Below are 10,651 nucleotides of genomic sequence, written 5' to 3' on the forward strand. Positions count from 1 at the left end.
GATCCTAGCTCGCACAGGAAGCAAGCTAACCTAAACAGCAAGTAAGCAATCACAGGTGAACAAGTATCACACGCTATATGCAAACAAGTGGCTCATACAAGGCTAGGCTTTAGTCGAGGGGTTATATCAACCTCGACAAACAAGCCAACTGGAAGGGTATCTGAGGGCTCTTAACCACTGACATTGACCGTCAGGGTGAGCAGATGAAAAGGTAATGAGGGTAAGACCTCATAGCTCTTAACCCGGGCCTGGGTGAGCTTCAATCAATGAAAACGTAGGAGTCCAGAATGTGGGACTCTATTCCACTTGACTGACTCTATATACAAGGATCTTGGGTGTTTATTCAAAATGCATCAGCACGTAGTGCGAGCAAAGTGAAAGACTCAACTGAATAGCAGGGGATGGATTGCAAATCCCTTCTATCTGCCAATTGCCTCTTCACTTAGGAGGACTTGAAGTACATGGCACAAATATAAACAATCACAGACATTGCCTCTTAAGGAGGACTTCAGCCAAATGCCTGCCAAACAGAAACGACAGGGCTTCCAGACTACATGGAGAAAGAGAGGTTACCTAAGTGGTAAACCAACCACAAGCAAAGCAAAGCAACTCAAGCAATGAGTTAAAGCGGCTAAAGTACCTGTAAGAAAAGCTAAAACATCAGTAGGATATTCAGACAAAACAACCAACAGTTAACAACAGTCAGACAATCCCAATATGCACAATGCAAGTCAACAACTCAAATGAGTTCATCACCAAGGAACCTACAACACAAGAAAGGTTAGCAAACCAAGAATTTTGCATCTCAATTCATGAGATCAACATAAACCATTGGGACTAGGAGCTTGAACCTGAAATGCAAAACTCAAAAGATGAGTACAAACCACTAGCATCAAGGCTAGGGTCAAAGGCAAAGTAAAAAGTCAAAACAACAACCAATATTCAACATGAAGCATGTATAAACAAGTAAGAACATGTCCTAAAAAGTACCAAACCTAAATCAAATGGCAAAGTCATTAATTGCACAAGATAAGGCAAAAGGTACACAAGGTGATCACAATTGGACATGAAGAATCAAAATTCCATATTAAAACAGAAATGAATCAAACAATCATGAAAATTTTTATATACATACAACATGTCAAACACAATCATCATGCCAAAAATTGGAAACAGAAGAGCTCATTTGACCTGGAAATGAAAATGCACAAGTATGACATCAAATTGTGTGACACACATTGTCACACCATACAATCATGTGTCTAAAACAGAGATGAAAAATGAGAAAAATGCACAACCAAGCCTCAAACATCAAGCAACATGTTGGGAACCAGCATATAAAATTTCATGGCAATTGGATCATTATTGAGCATTTCACAATAGAATGAATGAAGCAATGTCACATTTGCATACATGTCCAAAGAATCAATTACAATCCAAAATCAGAAATGGTAAAATCATGAAATCACAGCACAAAAATACTAGACATCTCAAGGATCATGTAGAAAAAAAATTGGAATTAATTGGCTTAGTTTTTAATTTGTTATGATTTTTCAAAGTTGGATAAAATATATGACAAAAATATGAAAAAATACAATGAGAAATGGAGGGAAAGTAAAATGGCTTGATTAATTTGAAAAATGCTGGAGCGGAGGATCGAATGGTGCGCGCTAGCATGGCAAAACGGCGTCGTTTCACTAATGAGTAATTAAAACGAAAAATGAAGGAGCGCTTCAGGGAGGGATCGAACACAGTATGCAATGGTGACGGGCGCTTCTACAGTAACTTTTCCAGAAACGAACCAGAAAACCCTAGGTGGCGGCGCTCACGGTGGTTTCCACCGTCTTCTTCATGAAGACGGTGGTTCTACAGTACGAACATAATTTTTTTTTCCAGATTTCGTCAACCAGTACACCAAACGAAAGCTTATCACACGTAGATCACAAATCTAACATCATTTCATCCTAACAATCCATGAATTAGGAAAATCGAAGAAAAACATTTTTTACATCCACGACTTTAATTCAGCATAACTCAGTCATTTCTCAACCAAATTTCATGAAATTTACATCAGTGTGATCAGCAAGCAAAGAACTACAAGATTATATGCATAAGGTGAAGAATTAAGAGGCTCGAAAACCTAACCTCTTGAAGAGCAGTCACTGAAAATTGCAGAATCCAGGCCTTACAGGTATCCAAATCCACTCCTGAGATGATGATTTGAAGTTTGATGTAGGAATTGAAGCTTGGAGATGCTTGGATCTATCTCAGATTTCAATTTCCATTGTCATGTTCTTGAGCTTGCACACCTTGATTCTGGTCCAAATTCTTCAATCAAGGGCTTGAATCCTCCCAAATGCTGATCCAGGAGCAAGAATATACAATAAAAATCATATGCTATGTGGAGAATTTTTGAATTTTGATGGAGAGAAACTTTGGAGGGAAAACTCAAATCTAGATCTAGAATGAATGAATCTGAAAATTTCTGTTATGATTAGCCTTTTATATGCTTCCTTAATCACATTGCTAATTACACTTAGGCATGGCTAATGAAATTTTAATGCAAAATGAGGTGTAGTGCAAATTTGGAAAATTCACCCCATGCATGCAACATGAACGTGAACAGTACCACCTTACCATTCAATTACACTTAAAATCCACTTATGAACACCATGGAATGATCAAAAAGCTCATGTTGACTGCCATGATGCAATGCAATATGCAATGTTAATGACCTAAAAAAAATGAGTGCATGAATGGGGGGTGCAAATTTAAGGTGCTACAGCTGCCCCTATTCAATCAACTGGGAACCTGAACGGATGAGAGCAACGACTGTCAGACTTTCAAGGTAAACAGGGATTGAATACCAAAAGAACCGTAGAATTTGCACTTTGCCGGGGATGATCAAATAAACAGTCGACTTGATATACACTGATATCAAGGAAAGCGGGCCATTTACCGATGGCGGCTGGTGGAACAGTCGACTTGATATACACTGATATCAAGGAAAGTGGGGCCATTTACCGATGGCGGCTTTAACAACAGTCGATTGATATACACTGATATCAAGGAAAGCGAGGCACATTTACCAAATGGCGGGTTTCACTGGAAGGAGGCTTGATATACGCGGATATCAAGGAAAGCGGGGCACATTTACCAGATGGCGGCTTTCATTGGGGGGAAAAAGATGTTTACGACCGGAACAAAACCAGACGCTCATTGACGACTCTACTGGGGATTTTGATACTTATTAAAGGAAGGATACATGACCAGACATTTATCGATGACTGGGAAAAAAGATACACAACCAGACGTTAACGGACGAATGGGAAAAAACTCGACGATTACCGACATCAAAAGATGATGTTTACCGACACCAAAAAAAGATCGACCAGACATTTACCGATGACTGGGAAGGACTCGACCAGACATCAACGGATGAATGGGAGAAGAGAAACCACGACCAGACGCCAACGGACGAATGGGAAGAGAAGCCACGACCAGACGCCAACGGACGAATGGGAAGAAAAACTCAACCAGACATCAACTGACGAATGGGAAGAAAGAGAAACCACGACCAGACGCCAACGGACGAATGGGAAGAGAAACCACGACCAGACGCCAACGGACGAATGGGAAGAAAGAGAAACCACGACCAGACGCCAACGGACGAATGGGAAGAAAAAGAAACCACGACCAGACGCCAACAGACGAATGGGAAGAGAAACCACGACCAGACGCCAACGGACGAATGGGAAGAAAAACTCAACCAGACATCAACGGACGAATGGGAAGAAAGAGAAACCACGACCAGACGCCAACGGACGAATGGGAAGAAAGAGAAACCACGACCAGACGCCAACGGACGAATGGGAAGAAAAAGAAACCACGACCAGACGCCAACAGACGAATGGGAAGAGAAACCACGACCAGACGCCAACGGACGAATGGGAAGAAAAACTCAACCAGACATCAACGGACGAATGGGAAGAAAGAGAAACCACGACCAGACGCCAACGGATGAATGGGAAGAGAAACCACGACCAGACGCCAACGGAAGAATGGGAAGAAAGAGAAACCACGACCAGACGCCAACGGACGAATGGGAAGAAAAACTCAACCAGACATCAACGGATGAATGGGAGAAAGAGAAACCACGACCAGACGCCAACGGAAGAATGGGAAGAGAAGCCACGACCAGACGCCAATGGACGAATGGGAAGAAAAACTCAACCAGACATCAACGGACGAATGGGAAGAAAGAGAAACCACGACCAGACGCCAACGGACGAATGGGAAAAAAAACTCAACCAGACATCAACGGATGAATGGGAGAAAGAGAAACCACGACCAGACACCAACGGACGAATGGGAAGAAAGAGAAACCACGACCAGACGCCAACGGACGAATGGGAAGAGAAACCACGACCAGACGCCAACGGACGAATGGGAAGAAAAACTCAACCAGACATCAACGGATGAATGGGAGAAAGAGAAACCACGACCAGACGCCAACGGACGAATGGGAAGAGACTCGATGTTGCGGACATCGAAAGATGATGTCTACTGACACCAAAAGAGAGGAGACCCACACGGGGATCAACACGACACCTACTGGTATCGTAAGGATGACATCTACCTATGTCAAAACAAAGCCAGACACATGCCAGGGACTACACTGGGGAGTCACGCTTTCCTTTCGTGGACGGGTGAGGAAATAAACCTCTCTGGGGATTGCTGATTCTGGATGATACCAAGAGCTACTGCTGCAAACGTGCCACATAGATGTTGAACAATGATCCACCTCTGCTGGGGATATGATCCAAACCGATTTAACACATGTATGCGTATGTTTGAGTTTTTCTATGGCGTAATGCTCCATATTGAATGGAAATGCTACGCGTTTTGAGGATGCAAATGCAAATGATTACTACATGCAAGATGCACAGGGAGGAAAACTCCTGTCGGGAAAGCAGATGACCGCTTTGCTGAGCACATAAGTCTGATTCGATCTTCCATCTCTGTGGGGAGACACAACAAATCTGCCGTGGATACTTCCTGATCTGTCATCCTGGGAACGACAGAGAAACCAACTCACTTGGGGAGTCACTTGTTGGGAAAACACCAACCTTCCAACCATGCTGGGGAATAGGGCTGCTGCTGGGGAAAAGATAATCTCTCCACTGGGGACGACCTCCACTGAACCCGATCCACTTGGGGACTCCGCTGGGGGAAACAATCAATGCCCACCTCCGTTGGGGAAACAACAAACTCAACCCTACCGGGGATTACAACACTTCAGGTCCGGCTACCGAGGAACAAATTACCCATAGACACCTCCGCTGGGGAAGTAGCAACCTTCAGACTCTCTGGGGAACTAACAGTCCTCAGACTTGCTGGGGAAAAGGCCACCTGCTGACCTGGCTGAAAAAGACATCCTCAAACCAGCTGGGGATTGCAATCAGCTTCAAACCTGACTGTCAAGGCAACACTGATCTTGGACTCGCCGGGGAGACAAGTTCCGAACTTGACTAGGACAACCCGCCTTCTCACACTACTGGATAGTGCTGAAACACCTTTGAACAAACTGTGGCTTATCTGCTTCAGCCAGCAATCAAGGATAGCAACCTGCAAAACAACAAGACATACATGCCCCAGGGGATTGTATGGACAAAATACACCCCAGGGTACTCAATATTCAAAATGATTTTCAAATGTTTTATCTTTCTGCACGTCATTGTCTGGCTTTCATGTTTTTAGATGCAATGTTTATCAAAAATTCGGACGTTTTTGCAAACAAAACAGTAAAATAAACACAAGAGAGCAATTTAACTGAATAACGACTTTTATTGATTGAAAATGGCCTATAAAGGCAGATACATCAGGAAGCAATTCCTAGGAAGAGGTAATTGCGCCAAACAAGGAAACAAACTGTCCTATTGGCAATGTGAACACGGCATCCACTATTTTCCAATTCTGTTATGACTCACAGATCCTCAATTTCCCCCAAATTCCTTGCTTTCTGAGAAGAACGATTGGATCGGTCACATCCTTCGAGATGGTAGACACTGAAGCGCGATGAAGTACAGATAACTCAGACTGTAGTCTTCGCTCTAATCCCTCTTTTGCCTGGGTCGCCTTTTCAGGTTTTCAATCCACCGGGATACCCTTTTTTGCCTAAGCCGCCTTTGCAGGTTTTCGACTTACCGGGTGTACATATTCTTTTTATTCTTTATCCCTAACTTTTGCCCGAACCTTTTTCTTTTCTTTTTTCTTGGTTCGCCGGGATGCCCTTTTTTGCCTGGACTCTTTTATTCTTTTCGTCCAGCGGGTCAATTTATGCGAAGTATTTTTTGACTACATCTGAGTTCACAGGGGACGGAAAATCTTCACCATCCATAGTTGTAAGCATCAAGGCTCCACCAGAGAAAACCTTCTTAACAACATATGGACCTTCATAATTCGGAGTCCACTTGCCCCTGTTATCTGTACCGGGAGGAAGGATCCTCTTCAAAACCAAATCAACTGTCTGATAGCTTCGAGGACGCACTTTCTGATCAAATGCCTTCTTCATCCTTCTCTGATACAATTGCCCATGGCACACGGCTGCCAACCGCTTTTCTTCGATAAGGCTCAACTCATTGCACCTTGTCCGAATCCACTCAGCTTCGTCTAGCTTGACGTCCAGCAGGACTCTCAGAGAAGGAATCTCCACTTCAACAGGTAGGACTGCTTCCATACCATACACAAGGGAGTAAGGGGTTGCCCCGGTCGACGTACGTACTGAGGTACGGTATCCATGCAAGGCGAAAGGCAATATCTCATGCCAATCCTTGTACGTCACGACCATCTTTTGCACAATCTTCTTAATGTTCTTGTTTGTCACCTCTATAGCACCATTCATCTTTGGTCTGTAAGGAGAAGAATTGTGATGTTCGATCTTGAAATCTCTGCAGAGCTCTTTCATCATCTTGTTATTGAGATTCGAACCATTATCAGTAATGATTCTCTCAGGAATCCCATAACGACAGATAATCTCTTTATTGATGAATCGGGCGACCACTTGCTTGGTAACATTAGCATAGGAAGCTGCTTCCACCCACTTGGTGAAGTAATCAATCGCGACCAGGATGAAGCGATGTCCATTAGAAGCAGTAGGTTCAATCTTCCCAATCATATCGATGCCCCACATTGCGAATGGCCAAGGAGAATTCATGACATTCAGAGGGCTTGGTGGTACATGCACCTTGTCTGCATAGATCTGACATTTGTGGAACTTCCGAGCGTATTTGAAACAATCGGATTCCATGGTTATCCAGTAATAATTGGCTCTCAACAACTTCTTGGCCTTTGCATGACCACCAGGATGGGTACCAAAAGACCCCTCGTGCACTTCTTGCATTAACATGTCTGCTTCGTGTCTATCCACGCATCTGAGCAGAACCATGTCAAAGTTCCTTTTGTACAACACATCATCCTGATTCAAATAAAAGCTTCCAGCCAGCCTTCTCAAGGTCTTCTTGTCATTCTTTGACGCTCCTTCAGGATACTCCTGACTCTTGAGGAAATTCTTAATGTCATAAAACCACGGCTTCTCATCAACAACAGACTCGGCTGCAAACACATACGCAGGCCTCTCGAGTCGATTCACAGCAATGTGTGGCACATGATTCCACCAATGAACTTTGATCATAGAAGACAAAGTAGCCAAGGCATCAGCCATCTGATTTTCATCTCGGGGTACATGATACAACTTCACTGTCTTGAAGAAAGTCAGGATCCTTCTGGTGTAATCTCGATAAGGAATCAAATGCGGTTGATGAGTATTCCAGTCTCCATTGACTTGGTTAATCACTAGAGCGGAATCTCCATAGATGTCTAGAGTTTTGATTCTTAGATCGATGGCTTCTTCAATCCCCATGATACAAGCCTCGTACTCAGCTTCGTTGTTGGTCACTTCAAAAGTCAATCTGGCAGAAAAAGGCAAGTGTGCACCTTTAGGATTGATGAGTACTGCCCCAACACCGTTTCCATTCACATTAACCGCCCCATCAAACATCAGTGCCAACTTGTCATCAGGATCCGGTCCTTCCTCGACAAGAGGCTCTTCATAATCTTTCATCTTTAAGTACATGATGTCTTCATCAGGGAATTCAAACATCATCGGCTGATAGTCGTCAATCGGTTGCTCGACAAGGTAGTCAGACAGAATACTACCTTTGATGGCCTTCTGAGATGTGTACTGGATATCATACTCAGTCAAGATCATCTGCCAACGAGCCACACGCCCGGTGAGAGCCGGCTTTTCAAAGATGTACTTCACTGGATCCATCTTAGAAATCAATAAGGTAGTATGGTTCAACATATACTGTCTCAGTCGGCGAGCAGCCCATGCCAAAGCGCAGCAAGTTTTCTCGAGCTGCGAATATCTTATTTCACAGTCGGTAAACTTTTTGCTAAGGTAGTATATTGCATGCTCTTTTCGACCAGACTCGTCATGCTGTCCTAATACACACCCCATCGAATTCTCGGTTACTGAAAGGTACATTATCAGAGGCCTCCAAGGAACTGGAGGTATAAGGATTGGAGGTTTCTGCAAATACTCTTTTATCTTATCAAAATCTTTTTGACAGTCATCATTCCACCTGATTGCTTGATCTTTTCTTAGCAATTTGAAGATCGGTTCACACGTGGCAGTTAGGTGAGATACGAACCGTGCAATGTAGTTCAATCTCCCTAAAAACCCACGAACCTGCTTTCCCGTTCTTGGTTGAGGCATTTCTTGAATAGCTTTTACTTTCGCTGGATCAACCTCAATCCCTTTCTCACTGACAATGAAGCCCAACAGCTTTCCGGATCTCACTCCAAACGTACACTTGTTTGGATTCAGCCTCAGTTTGAACTTTCTCAACCTTTCAAACAACTTCTGCAAGTTTACCAGGTGCTCCTCTTCTGTCTACGACTTCACAATCATATCATCCACGTACACTTCAATTTCTTTGTGCATCATGTCATGAAAGAGAGTCGTCATAGCTCTCTGATAGGTAGCATCGGCGTTCTTCAGCCCAAATGGCATCACCTTATAACAGAACATGCCCTAAGGTGTAATGAATGTCGTCTTTTCCATGTCTTCTGGCGCCATCTTGATCTGATTATAGCCAGAAAATCCATCCATGAAAGAGAAAACCGAAGATTGAGCAGTGTTATCAACCAATACATCAATGTGAAGTAATGGGAAGTCATCTTTCGGACTGGCTCTGTTTAAATCTCGGTAATCGACACACATCCTGACTTTACCATCCTTCTTCGGCACGAGCACGATGTTGGCCACCCACGGGGGATAATTGGTAACTGCCAGAAAACCCGCATCCAACTGCTTCTGAACTTCTTCCTTGATCTTGACAGCCATATCAAGACTAGTTCTGCGAAGCTTCTGCTTTACCGAAGGACAATCTTCTTTGAGAGGTAGCCTGTGCACCACGATATTTGTATCTAACCCAGGCATATCTTGATACGACCATGCGAATATCTCCACATATTCTCTCAGCATTTCAATCAGCCCTCTCTTGACAGATTCCTTTAAAGCAACCCCGATCTTGATCTCCTTCCTGGCGTCCTCAGTACCAAGGTTAATGACTTCCAACTCTTCCTGATGAGGTTGGATGACCCTTTCCTCCTGCTTCAATAATCTGACCAATTCTTTGGGGAGTTCACAATCTTCCTCACCCTCCTCTTCAGCTTGGTAAATGGGATTATCGAAATCATACTGAGCCATAACAGAACTGTTTTTAATGGAGTCCGCTAGATCGATTATGCATGAACGATGTTTAATGCTTTGTTTTAGAAAAGAATTCAAGAAAGTCACAAAAACAAAAACATTGCCATTTTATTGTTTTGAAAATGAAAATAAAACAGAAAGACAGTGACCACAAATTTGTTTGCAAAACGTCATTTATTAATGATATTCATTGAAAATTCAAACATGATGTGGCCTTACAATGAACCACTACGCCCCGGGCAGAACGTAGGGTTTTTGTGCAGAATGAAAAACAAAAGAAAATTACTATGTCTGAAGAGTAACTTGGACTATTTCTTCGGCTGTCCAATTATTGACCATCTCCCCTGGAGCACACGGGCGCACCCAGTTGTCCAAATCGCAGTCACTATCACTGTCTTCACTACCGGCTGCAAAGACATCACCATGATTCATCAACCAAGCGCTGGTGAAGGTACTCGGCCCTTTCTGAACACCCTGCTCTGACTGAAGAGGCTGATAACCGATGCCGAACTTGTCTTCTTTGACGGGCATGTCGACCATCTTGCCCCAGCCTTCCGCGTTGCCAGAATTAACAACCTCCAGAGCTTGCTTGTATGACGCAATTGAGACACCTGGTTTCTTCTGCTCAACAAAAGCCACCTTCTCAATCTCAATGGTCTCGAAAGCTTGGCACAGAGTTTCATGGATCTCGCCATCCATCTCCACATACTTGAAGGAAGATAAATGACTCACAAGAATGTCCTCCTCGCCACACACAGTCACGACCTGACCATTCCATACATACTTCAGCTTTTGATGGAGAGTTGACGAAACTGCCCCAGCCCCATGTATCCAGGGACGCCCCAATAAACAACTATATGTTGGTTGGATATC

This window comes from Lathyrus oleraceus, chromosome 3 (assembly GCF_024323335.1).
Source record: "Lathyrus oleraceus cultivar Zhongwan6 chromosome 3, CAAS_Psat_ZW6_1.0, whole genome shotgun sequence".
Lineage (NCBI taxonomy): Eukaryota > Viridiplantae > Streptophyta > Magnoliopsida > Fabales > Fabaceae > Lathyrus > Lathyrus oleraceus.